The sequence below is a fragment of the Phallusia mammillata genome, chromosome 6 (genome assembly GCF_965637545.1).
Source record: "Phallusia mammillata chromosome 6, kaPhaMamm4.hap1.1, whole genome shotgun sequence".
Lineage (NCBI taxonomy): Eukaryota > Metazoa > Chordata > Ascidiacea > Phlebobranchia > Ascidiidae > Phallusia > Phallusia mammillata.
In genome coordinates this window covers 6,786,902-6,800,665 of record NC_137257.1, presented here as the reverse complement: position 1 = coordinate 6,800,665, position 13,764 = coordinate 6,786,902, and the positions used below count along the sequence as shown (strand labels likewise).

Here is a 13,764-nt window from a genome sequence, read left to right as displayed (position 1 = left end):
GTTGTAAAAAGACAAAAATAATTTTATGAGTCGTTGCAGCCGCAAAATAAAGTCATTTTAAATTTTGTTGCAGAATTTCAAAGATTTTGTGTTCAGGAGTCCTTAAATAATTTTGACTTTGTTTTTTCCCCCGTACCGCCAAGCCCCACACAACCCAGCAACGGTGACCCTCACCCAACTGACTCCCCATCTACGTCGAATTCTAGTTGCGATGCCACGCCAACTGTAATTCGCGGCAACTCCCCTACATCTGCACAGGACGAAACCCCAGCTATGCGACGACACAGAAGAGGTAGTCTGTAGTACTGTCTTTCGTAGTAGCATATTTAAAAAAATGTTTTAAGGTCAAACGGAGGTGGAACAAATAATTTCTGCGCTCAGAGAAGAAAGCGAAAAAGATAGAGTGTTTTGTTCGGTCAGTGGATTTGATGCGCAGTTGCTTTGATATTAATGTAAAGCAGTTATTAGAAATATTAGAAAAACAATAAGTTCTTTTTTTTACTGGTTTTAAAGTTTTTTGTTAATTATTTATTTTCATTTGTTAGTTTATTTTAATAAACACATACGTTCTTGAAACTTAAAAAAAATATAACAGTAAAGTTAAATAAATAAAAATGACAAAGTTGGATAAATAGGAAAATCACAGTAACAAGCAATTTTAACTGTGCAAAAAGCAACAGTCGAAATAACAAGAAAATTAAAATAATTAACTAAAAGTAGGCTAATGTAAATTATTTGGCAAAACTGGAACGACGTAAAGGCAAGTTGTTTGAACAATAATTTAAAAGTGCTTGACGACATAGTGCACCTTCGCTAGATGTTGCAGCGTTGTTAGCAAACAATTCCTCAGCTACAAGTACGCTTTCCTCTACAACAGGGCTTGGCGTATTTGCTTTTTCACAAATGCTGTGAAGAGCACAACAAGCGGAAATTATACTTGGGGCTAAATCTATTCTAGAATCAATTTTTTTTCCTAAAATTCTCCAGCGAGCTTTTAGTCTGCCAAATGCAATTTCAACCATTATTCTTACGGAGCTTAGATAAAAATTAAAAGATTCTTTTTCTTCTGGCAAATTACTTCCCGTGAAGGGTTTGCACAGCCAAGGCAAAGGTGGATCTGGGTCACCGAGAAGCATCAACGGTACTTCAACACCTTCTATTTGTGATGGTGCCTAAGTAACATACTATATTTGACTTCTGCTATAAAGCATTCTGTTTTATAAAAACTAACTTTAGGAAGCCTGTCAGAGTTTTGGAAGAGTGAAGAATTTTTAAATACAGTTGCATCATGACAGCTTCCTGGCATCTTAATGTTGACATCACGAAAGCTAGCAAATTCACCAGACAAAACTTGAGATCATAAGTTTTTATTCACATGTTTTTAACATAAACTGCAGGAATGTTTTTGTCATACAATGATCTTATCACAAATGGTCATCCACCACTCCTTGAAGCACAAGGGAATCCCAACCTTTTCGGTTAGTATAATCCTTTTTACCCATTCTTGGTGGTGTAACAGCAATATGACTGCCATCGATGGAACCAAATACCTAAATTCTTTAATGCTTTAAGAAAAGTCAACAAATTTAAAACCACAAAATACCTGGGGAAAATGATGCTTGTTTTTTATTCTTTTTGCAATTTCAATTGCTTCTGATTGGTCCGGTAGTTTAATAAATTTTGTTAGTTTCAAGCACATAAGTAGACAAAATCTTGGAAAAAGAAACAAAGTGAAGTTGTAAAAGTGTATTTAATTTTAACCATTTTACATTCATGGTTTATACTTTTTCATGTATTTGTGAACAGTTGCTGAACTGACCCCGAACAAGTTACCAACTGTACGTAACTCTGAGGCAGATGCCAATTTATATGTGGCTATGGCACACCTTTTGTCTGTAGGAATGGCTTCTCTGACACTGCTTTCATCTGATAAAAACAAATGTTTATTAACATGGAAATTATATTGCTCATTTTATACTCCTTCTACAAAACAAGATTGTATATAGTGCTACATTTGTGTGATGCTATTTTGTGGCAAATTTTTGTAAATCATCTATATTTTGAAGGTCATACTTATTAAAAATCTCATTTGCAACAGCAGTGTTATCAGCATAGATTCAGCACAGAGAGGTAGTTAACAATTAATATGTTTAATCTAATTGTCTACAAAACATATAGTTAACCTGGTTTCATTTTATTGCTAATTAGATCAACTATGTTATAAAACGTTTCTCTTGTGACCCGAAAATTTGAAATCTGTTGGGAATCTGTAAATGTGGGCACAATGGTTTTCCAAAAATCATCTGATCTGAAAAAACAGAATGTGTACAAATAGTACAATTATGGCTCTTAGTTCTACTAAAAAACAGACGTTTTCCAAGAAAAATTACCGAGAAAGACTCCAACAAGATCGAACCTTGGGTCCACGAAGCCTGTTAATTAACACCAGACATTTCTGTCTTCGTCGGCAACGGATATAAAACTCTAAACTTAGATACATGATCTTTAATTGAAATTCCAAGCAGTAAAAAAACGCTATAATGAGTATTTTTTCACGTAAATCCATCTTTCTTCATGAACAACTCCTCGGATAAAATACGAACTGTTACAGCTGGACTCAGTGAACCGAAAAACAGAGGGTAAATTTAAGGTCATGTGAAATGATGCGTTTAGAGCAGTGCTCTTCAACCGGGTATACTGTATACCCAAGTGTATACCACATTAAAACTAGGGTATACGACTGAAAAGGGGTATACGAAGGGAATACAGCTGCGGTCAGTGTTATTAAAGGTCACTATTTCGTATGAAATGCAAGAAGGCATAGCATAGTCATTCGTGACCTGTGAGACTGACCTGCTTGTTGTAAATATTATAGCGTCAGTTTGGGATTGTTGCGTCAACAATGTGAATTATGAAGCAATAACCACCTACCTGTTACTTTCTGAGATTTTACTTTTAACATTCCTGGAGTAACGGATTGCGAAAACGAAATAGGATTTTTCGAACTTTTTGAGATGAAGTCAAATAAACAAAATTAACTGATTTTTTAAATGATCGAATAGTAAATCCTTCCTAATAGTGCCTGATAGCGAATTTAATTTCTAGCTTGTTCCGTAGATTGATTGGCTTCTGGGCTGATAATATTTTTTCCAGACCCTCAAACTAGTTTTACAATCCAAATACGTACCGTTGTATTTACATCACGGCCGCCAGTACATGCATTTCAGTTTACATGTTCACGGCGACAAGTTATCTACCCCTGGTCTAGTATGACAATAATTCACGTGACCAGGCAAGTACCGTAACTATTAGTTGACTGTTTTACTTTATGTGCACAATTAAAAATTACCATGTGTAGGGTATACAAAGTTGCTTGAAAATTGCAAAAAGGTTGAAGAGCGCTGGTTTAGAGAGTAAATTTTTACACAGACGGTGACGTCAAAAAGGGAATAAATTTGAGGGTAAATTTTCGTAATTTACCCGGGTAAATTTGTGCATGTAAACAGGCTTAATGAGGGCAATATATAAATAAGCTGTTGCTGCCAGGCATAGTATCAAGTCTATAGAGCTCTTCTGGCAAAAGTATTTTTATTCCGACGTTTCGACGTCCTATACAGGTCGTTTTCGCGCGGTGTTTTCGTTGCGTTGTGACGTGCTTGCGTTTCATTCTTTTTTCCTTTGTTTATCGTGCACTGTTCTAGTCGCATTCAGTGTTATTTACCCTGATGAAGACGACCTGTATAGGACGTCGAAACGTCGGAATAAAAATACTTTTGCCAGAAGAGCTCTATAGACTTGAGGGCAATATATGCTCTATGGTGTAAGAATAGGTTGGACAGCTTTTGTTTTATATAGACTTTTCTTGGGATCTATTTTACATTTTGCCGATGTGCTTTTGTACTTAATATTTATGACCATTTACTGTGAATTTTGGTAATTTCAAGGTGTATGCAGCTTGACGAGGATGTTTTATAAAACTAGATAAAATCATTATAACAGCCGCATTTTGTTTGTTAACATATGAGCGGAGTTTTCTAATCAAAATTTCTTACAAAATCTTTACATTAAAATCTATCTGACTTCAGAGGCTTGCATGGTAACTTTTTTGCGATACCACCACACATTCATGTGTTTATTATTTCCCATTTCTGATGTAATGCTGATTTGTTGGCGGTGATAGAGTTCAAAAATATAACCCAAAACAATGTTAACTTTTTGTGGTTCAGGCAAGCAAAAGTCAGCAGCAGACTTTATTGATTGCAAATAAACAATGCATATGGTAAAATATATAAACACATGTGAAATAAAAACTAGTGAAAAAAAAACAACTAAATAGGCAAAATATATTCTGTGATAGTTCAATGTCTGCAAATTAATTTAAAATGATTTAATAACAAATTAGGTGCCCTTCACATTAACCTTTTGCCTTGAGCAATATGAAGGGCAATTAAGTGCTCAATCCGTCCTGCTTTCCTCGCACACTGGATCCTTTCCCAAGTTTTTTTTTTTGGACGGAGGCCCTTTCTTGGGATCACCAGTATGTTTCCTAGGAAGCCCCCTCTGATTACAGTTGGACATCGGGCCGGCAGCTCTTGCAACCACATTGCAGCGCACTCATTTCTCGATTCAGCGCCCTTCTCTCTTTTATTTCGGCTAATTGCTCAGCACAAATAGCCTCCTTCATTTTTTCCACCTTAAACTCTTGTGCAACTAAGGCTCGCCTTTCTTTCACTTCTTTGAGAGCTAGCTCTCTTTCTAACAATATCTGCCTAGTTACTATTTTATGTTTGCGCATCGAGCGGAGATTGCTGCTCTGTGGCTGAGACACAGTTGTTGATGTGCCTGGCGCTGCAGTTGTTAACTCAACAACAACCTTTCTGCTCTCATCCTTGGGGAGCTTTCACGTCACTGAAGTGGTACTCCGGATCAGTGAGCAAACCACTCTTTGTCAGCATCAACAAAGCTGTGGCGTGCCCTTTTGCTGCAAACTTCTATTGAAGACATAGTTTCATAATCATAAATGAGTTATAGTGCCTGAAAAAACACAACTGTTAGCTGACAGATATCAGTAATAAAGCCATTTACACTTAACTTCATACCAGCAAAGAGTTCTCAAGAGAATACAACTACTTTTTGTCAAAATTGAGGAACAATCCTACAAAAAAACACAAAAAACGGTACTGTCTAAACTTTTTTTGCCGCCGTCTGCCTAATTTCTGTCCACTCCAAAATGTTAGCGACAACTTTCCTGTTGCAATTTGCCGTCCAAACCCAATCGCGCCCAAACAAAAACAAACGCTAGTCACAACGGAAAATTTGGCGTCAGTGATGCGTGACAGACCTAATCCTCGGCTTGACTGAGCCGAGCTTGATCCGAGTTTCTGCATACCGCTGAGCCGGGCCTATGAGCCTCGATTGGCGCTAAGCCGCGACTTGAGATAATCCAGGTTTCTGCATTCGGCCCTAAGACCCCTAGCTCAATGCTTTTTCAGTGTTTCGAAAATTTTCAAATTGCATTTTTGGTTCGGGTGCATCGCCGAACATTTAAAGCTTGTATGGTGCGACGTGCGTGAAAAAAAGGTTGCGGAGCACCGCAGTAAAGCAAGGTGGTATTTTAAGCATCATAACAAAGGCTCGGGAGTTATGGAAGATAATTTTAAAACAAGTTTTACCTAAATAAGCCCCTACTTATTTGTCCCGCCAGACAGTGGCGTAGCCAGGAAGTGGCCATGGCCCCTCCCAAATTTTTAAAGTTGTTATTCAGAAACTTTAATTTACCTAGTGTAGTTTCGTCCTTTATCATTGTGATTTCGTCTCTCAACTATCAAAGGAATATCTTATTTACCAAAAATGACTGTTGCCGCCAAGTTGTAAGTCGAAATCCATGTTGTTGTTGTTTTTAACATACTTGATAGACTTCTTTCTCTCAAGGAATTTTGCGAAGAAATGGCAGCTTCAAATGGTTCCCTTCATTTTCCTGAAAGTGATTGGCAAGTTGTGGCTAAAATTGTTCAGGATTATTCAAATTGTTCAACTTAGTTCTCGGAAGTGCTTCTAGCCTCTTTAAAAAAACGACGGAAAATTTAATACAAAGTGGCATCTTTGGCCTGGACATCGGTCACGCTTGACTCGAAACTGGAGGCGGATGGTTTTGAATCAGTTTTTAGCGATTGTCTCTGTAGTCTGAACTCTATTATAAACTATTGGGTTGCTTTTAAATTTTACTTGTTAGGACGCAATAGATAATATTGAACGCACGGTAGGTCTTTTAATGGAATGTTTAGGCAATTGAACTGTTGTTTGTAGTGCATTTTTGCCCAGTATAAATTAAGGTTAAGTTATTGTGTGTTTACTTAGAATCTTTAGGACTGGGGAATAAAAGTTGCAAACAAGAAATGAAGTTTTAATATATCACATATGATATTCATATCACATCTTAATAGCTGAGTGGATAGATGATTCTTTTATGACATTTTGTTTTGGGTCAGAATGTCACATTAAATTATTATTCTCTCAGAAAAAAAAAAACAGAACGACTTGGATTATCTTTTTTGACCTTCGTTTCTCTTATGTAGAGTGTGTGTACTGATCTTAAAAAAAGCAGATTATCAAATTGCCATTATGGGTAGAAAGTGTTGTGTGACAGGTTGCAGAAGTGGCTATGATTCACAAGACAAAACCTCAGTTTTTCGATTACCCTGTGATAAATGTCAGCATTTGAGATGGCTTAGCGCAATACCCCGTGATAACATTCCAGACAAAGCAGGTACAGTTGTGTGTGAGAAGCATTGGCCAGCAGGGTATGAGAAGCTGTTATCATATGGCAGGTATCGACCAGCAAATCCTCCTTCAGTTTTTACTTGTGTACCACAAAGTTTAATTCCCACACCAAGATCCACTAAAAAGGCTTTGTCAAACCAAAGAAGCATTTTTAAGGATGAGATTATTGAATTTGAAATGAAAGTTAAGTTACCTACAGATTTAAATGAATGAATTGAGTCTCTGTACAAACATTCTTTTCCTGTCCCTTTAATTTCTTATAAAAGTGATGATGATGTGATAATCCAGTCTAAAATCTGTATATCTGGAGCAGTGGAGCAACTAGCGGGAAATTGAGGGGGCAGGCAACGAACTACCAACACGACTTTCCCAAAAAGGATTGTATTGCAAAGTGCGTATTATAGATTGGTCAAATGGTCCGACGCGCTTTTTCACTAATAATCTAAAAAGATGGGATTCGTCTTTGGATTGTACGGCTTCGAATGCCGTGAAAAAGTAACACTTGTAAGTCACAAAGCCAATTGTGATAGTTTGTGATGATAACCAAAGAGATTATAAACCATGAGATGAAACTCGGGCGAGTCACGTGACTATTTGCATTGTTAAGCTGAATTTAGTTTCGTACGACGTTCCGCTTCAGTACATAGAAGTTTTGCACGTTTTTCGCTGATTTTGTATTAGTAAGATAGCAGACTACAAGTTAATAATAAGCGCGATAATTGATCTTCTCGGGCTAGATATAGTTTTTAAACACAATGCGTTGACATGCTTTTCTTGTTTTACCGAAAATCAGTAAAAACTAGAAAAATATTGCTATAAAATGGCTGAAACAGGGGTCGAAATTTTATTAGACGAAGACAAAGAACAAAAAAGTTATCAGTAAGTTTGTTTTGCAACTGCTTAACCTTGACGAAAACAATGAAAAAAACTTTTTTAGATGTGAGGGTCATTATTTTTGGTCACAAATAAGAAAAAGTGGAACATCTTGACTGTACAAATTGCAACATTTATAAGGAATTTCCAGATTTAGATTGTTTAAGTTGGCAAACATTTTTCTGTTGCATGATGCACCATCAGTAATCAACGCAAGTACTAAATCCACAGCTAACTAAACATTCAATTACTTCCCAAACAATACTGGTAAGCTGCCATGCCAGAAGTTTGTTTGTGGCAAAAAAGCAACAGGCCTGGAAAAATTGAACATAGGATTGATCGGGCATAAAACTGCAATGCATGGGTTACAGCAAGGGTGGGCAAACTTTTCAGCGCAAGGGCCGCATTCAAAAGTTCTTAATCTTATGGGGCCGCATTGTATTTCACCAACGGCCCCCCAATTGCTTGCTTGTTTTTTTTAATAACTGGTGTAAAGAATTAGGTTTATCTCATGTATATACCATTCAAAGTTGCTTAAAACTCTCATATTGAAAATTTCTGACTTGGTGCATAAGTTTAACTGAACGGAGCTAACTGTTTATGACGTCATAATCGGTATTGTGACGATTGTGGTGCCTGTTTATTCGCATTGTTTGCAGACAATAAGCGGATAAAAAGCCTGGCGCATGTGGTTCTTAGGATGGTAATCTTTTTTTCAGTCTCACGAAATCTGTTTTTAGCAGTTTGAAAATCAAAATATTTGGCAAAATAGTTTTAGTTACGTCACGGCAGCCAGTACATGTATTTTGACATACATGGGAACAGCCGCACAAACTCGTCTACGCGGCCGCATGTGGCCGTACGTCCGCTGGTTGTGTACCCCTGATTTAGCTCAAAATATTAACATAGTATATTTTCAGCTATGTGCAAATACGTTTGTTGTCACTTTGTTTGCACAAACATTGGTTGAAACGCTACAATTAAATAAAAAAATAAAGCATTTGTTGTAAACATAGCATTTGTTGCAACATAGGCTGCACCACGTTTTTTTGTTAATAAATTCCTTGCGCCAACATTAAACAAAGCGAGCCGCTTTTAGTATCCATCTTAAGTGTCGTGGTCTGTGTTAATGATTCTAAACCCGTGTTTAATGTCCGTTTGCAATGTACTGCAACGACCTAAACTTGATCCAAAGTGACCAAAGTTTTGGCGTCAACAGTACAAAGTGGGCTGTATTTGAAAACGTGAATGGCTTTTACTTTTATCGAACGAAGAAATTGTTTCAAGTGAATATTTGCATGATAACGTGGTAGAAACAGCAGACCAATTCACGTAAACACCCCCGGTATTTTTCAAAACTACGCCTGTGGTTATAATACTATTCAGCGTTGCTCGGAAACTTTCTGTTTAAAATTTCCCAACATTTGGCGGGCCGCATGAACTCCTTTGCCGGGCCGTAGTTTGCCCACCCCTGGGTTACAGCAACTTGGTTTTGATTGCGACAAGAACTTAAATCTACAAATCCAATCATAGAATCTGAATTTGCATCATACACAATTCATTCTTTCACTAAAACACAAAGATAAACAATAGTTTCAAAAAATTTCGAGATTTCAGAATAAATACCTTTCATTTCATCCACAGAAACTGTTAAAAAGCGTTGGTGTAGTTGAAGTAACTGACATTTTTCTTTAAGATCATTAATAACATGTTGTTGTATTCCTGGTGAAGTTCGATAAACATGTCTGTAGCAATATTGGATAGCAAATTATATTTTCTATATGCTTATGTGATGTTGCCTATTAACCTGTAGTCATTTAAAGTCCTGGCACTTGGCATGCGAAGAATAACACTGCTGGTAAGTTCATTGTATGCAGCTTTGCTTTTACTTGCCAAACTCAAACAAAACCTGATTACAAAGCTTTGTTAAGTGGTAACAAATAAATGAAAACATTTCCCATATGTTACAAATATTCTCACTTTATAATTTCTGGGTGATATCTTTCACCACTTGCATTTTTCTTGTTCAGTTTGATTTGTTCCTCCCAAAATATTTTGTGGAAATCATCAACCTCACCTGCTTTAGTTGCTACAAAATGTGTATAAAATGCCTAAAATGTTTGGTCAGCTGTGACATCACAAAAAATGTCATATCACTTTATAGTATCATTTGAAAATCGTTAGACATGTCATTGTTTACACCAGGGGTGGCCAACCTTCTACATACCATTCGCCAACTTTTTAACGTACTGTGTTGGATGCGCCATATACTGTGTTGGATTGACATCCATATACCCTCCCTAATCTAAATAAAATCGTCAAAAATATCCAAAAAACAAAAAGGAACTGCGTCCCAGTTGCATGAAAGGGTTAAATTTCGAAAATAACTGCAAATGTTCACAAACGAAAGACAATGCACAACGCACCAGGTGCTACTAACATCATAACGAGCAAAGTCTATATAAAGCAAAGTCTACATGTTTTATATATACTTTGATAACGAGAATCAGAAACGCCCGCTTTCACAAGGGGGCGTAAAGAGCTGAATTTTTATTTAGCGGCTATAAATGGGTTGGGAAATATTTACAAAATTTTTACATTAGTAACTAATTTTTTGGGTTAGTTTTATTGAATTTTAAGTGCTAATACCTTACCCCGACCCTAATAGCCCTAACCGTGAGCATTTTTGGAGATATAATCAATCAAATTTGGGGGCAGATTCTCGTTATGGTGTTAGTAGCTCTACCAACGCACCAGCCGGAACGAGCCGCAATTGTAAACTGACAAAAATGTGGTGACTGGTGATTCACCGTCAAGGATCGCCAGGTGCGGCCCATTTTGATTCATCCCAACACTTCTTCAGGCTAGTGAGCGATAGCGAGCTGATTAATTTGATTTTCATGATTATCAAAAGAAGGCAATGCGCCCTTTCTAATCATGCAATGCGCCACGTTTGGCGCAGGCGCCATAGGTTGGCCACCACTGGTCTACACCAACACAATCCTTGTCTTGTTGTAAAAAAGCCTTTACCTCTTCTTCTAGTTCAGAAATTCTGTAACATAGTTAATTACTTGTGGTAAACTATCAACTTGTTTTCAAAAAAGTGTTACCTCTTGGTTTTTACTCTTAATGTGCTCTGCACACAATGTCCTAATTGCACTTTTTGTAATGTTTACGTGTTTTTCAGATACTTCTGTCTTCTGTTATTGTTATGGTTATCGTTCATATCTAAGAATGAACAGTTGGAACACTGCGTTGAACCAGTAACAAAAATGGAGCAAGCTGATGAACCGCAGGAAAATCTACACAAAAGAGAATATTAAACCTCACCGATTTGCTATAATTTTTACACAGGGAATCAAGCTTGTACTTAGTGGGTCTCCCTGTTTGGTGGTGTTATGTGGGAGAGAACCTACTCCTGTGCTTCCTTGACAAATATTTGATGCTGTTATACTTTCAAGAAGTTGGCTCATGGTTACACTCCTGACACACTACTTTTCAATGTGACTGGCTTTACCTCCCCATCCATAATAACCGGCATTTTTTGTTTCCCAACCATTTGGGATTTTTGTCAACCATTTGGGAAACTTTTTTTCCCAACCATTTGGGATTTTTGCTCTTGAAAGCTGAAAAGTTTTTATAATACAACTGAGGAGTCACTTTTCTTTCTGATGGTGGTTGCCTGACACTTTTTTCATATTTAAAACTTTTCTGGGGCATATTTTGTGTTGAAAGGCTTCCAATCTTCAGCTGGTTGCGGCTGGCTTCTATTAACTAAAGCAACCATTTTTTTGTAAAAAAAACTCTTGAAAAGTGGATTTGACAAATTCGGGCGCTGTCTTTTTTGTACAGCTCCTTGATGTGTTGATCGCTTCTATACCCAAGAATAATTTTTTAAAGGCTATCAGCCCATTGGAACTGTGATGAATTTGTATAGTTTTGTTTGGAACATGAATAAATGTGAAATGTGAAACCGGTTGTGGCATTGTGGCAGACAGCAACGCTTAGACATATTTTATGAATAAATTATTACCTAAAAATATAAAGTTGTAGAACTTTTTCGCTCTGAGCTCATCAGATTGCCTGGCAGGCAATGAAAGTTCAAATGAAATGGTCAAAAATACACTTACCTTTGCTGCTTTCAGTGATTTGTAGCTATTAAAAAACATAGTTTGGGTTCCATTGAAAATAAAAAATGCTTCTTGTTTTTGGTCGGAATTCTAAAATTCATCGGTGAAAACTTGATGAACCTGACAAATAGGTTCTGGCCAAATTTGCTTTTTATTCACAAAAAATTTCTCTTGTTGCACAAAACCTGTTTCAGTGCCACTGTGAACAATCTTTTATAGTTTGTTTCTTTTGCAACAGAGATGGAAACATGCGATGACAATTTCGTATCGTTTTGCGCGCTATACGCTTAACCGTTTACATTTTTAAGCAAAAATAACTCATAGAACACAAGCGAACTACAACAAAATGCTGAAAAAACTTCTATGCACTGAACCGTGACGCAGTACGAAGGAAAAGCCCTAAAAGTCCATTGTTACGTCAGAGGTTCCACTCATGTTTTTAATACTCTTTGTTTAAACAAGGCATTGTTTCGTAACAAATAAACTCGTTCGACTGGGTGTTTACACGGTAATCTTTCAATCTGTAAATTTGTTAATAATGTCTTCGTTTTTTCAAAAGTCTTTGTTAATAATAAATTTGTTAATAATGTCTTCGTTTCGGATAGCGGACCAGGAACTGACATGTAAATTACAAACAAGTTGTTAACAGATTTTTGGCTAAAGCTCCACGCCGATCAACATTTTATTTTTGTGTAGGTGTAAATACGTTTTCAAGTCGTTATTTTCAAGCCAACAAAGATCGTTGTTGTGGTTATTTAGGTTGTTGTATAAATAAATCGCAGAAACTTCGTTTTTACCATCACAATACATGCCGATGAAGCGATACTGCTGTACCGGCGCCTTGTCCTGTCATTTGCAAGTTATTTTTAGCTTGATGCGAACGAACGTGTTTTCGGCGCTGTACGAGAGCCGTTATACGCAACAAAGCCGATAGAAAAGGGACCTGGCATGCCGACCAACCTGCCCCCCTAGTTGCGCCCATGTGTTTCACCATTGACTTTCGTTGCAAAAAAACAGAGTTTTTGTGCAAAACCTGGATTGCTTTTTGTACACTCGTTTGGAACTAGAAAATGGACCACTACTGTGCTGAACTTCAGAAGGGCCTCTCTCTATCCAGTAGGCTATTTATTCATTTAATAATTTTTTCCACAAACCAACGTCCTTTAAACTCAGTGTATGTGTAGATCTATGTTCGGCATCATCTGCATAAGTACCTGTAATACCTTGGGATTGATCTACTTCACCAGGTGTGAATTGAAAATTTTGACTATCCCCACTACTCTGATGTCTTTCTTTTTCCCCTCCCTTTGCAACTACTGAGTTTTGAAATCAACTTGTATCCAGAGAAGACTACGGTACTTTAACAGAAGCTTTCAGCAGAATGTGCGTAATAATTGCCTTTATTATGACGCAAGCAACGTAATAATGACTGTTTACAACGTTGTTGAAACCAGTTGTGTATAGAATTTTCTACTCTGAAAAGCTTGATATATATATACTTAGGGTTTAAAGGGGGGTGAACTTGTCAAGTTTTAAAAAGAATTACAAACTTCGAAACCGAATTTCGAGGCCCCTGGACGTTGAGGCCCTAGCCTTCAGCCTACCTAGCCTATTGGTAAATCCGGCCCCTGATTTTGTGTGATAAAACTAGTCACAACCTGGTAGTTCATGTTTGCTTTAACACACACAAAAAATAAAGGCAGAGCGTATTTCGATGTTTTATAAGTGGCATCAAGCAAACAAATGTCTTGCCCATAACGAAGAAGTTTCCGCTGCCACTCAAGTTGATGGACAAACAACATGGTTTGCTAGGATGCAATTACTGGGGCTGTTATTTCATCAGTGAGATCTGAAGCAGAGCTTTGTATAGAACTGGGAACATATGGCCGAAAAAAGATTTTGTCTTCTGGATCACCGGCCTTGACCCACTCATCAACCAAACATTGGACATGTGTCTGATCCATTTTTGCAAGCTTACGTT

The 13,764-nt window shown here is 37.2% G+C and overlaps 1 long non-coding RNA gene and 1 pseudogene across 1 annotated transcript; one reads left to right on the top strand and one right to left on the bottom strand.

The window, feature by feature from the left end:
• The first annotated feature begins 799 nt into the window (after positions 1-799).
• On the top strand, positions 800-2,097 carry LOC145233149 (uncharacterized). Its single transcript, XR_013861029.1, has 2 exons — positions 800-1,478; positions 1,807-2,097. It is a non-coding gene; the product is annotated as an uncharacterized LOC145233149 (long non-coding RNA).
• A 2,786-nt stretch (positions 2,098-4,883) lies between these two features.
• On the bottom strand, positions 4,884-13,747 carry LOC145234139 (uncharacterized; annotated as a pseudogene).
• Positions 13,748-13,764: the final 17 nt, after the last annotated feature.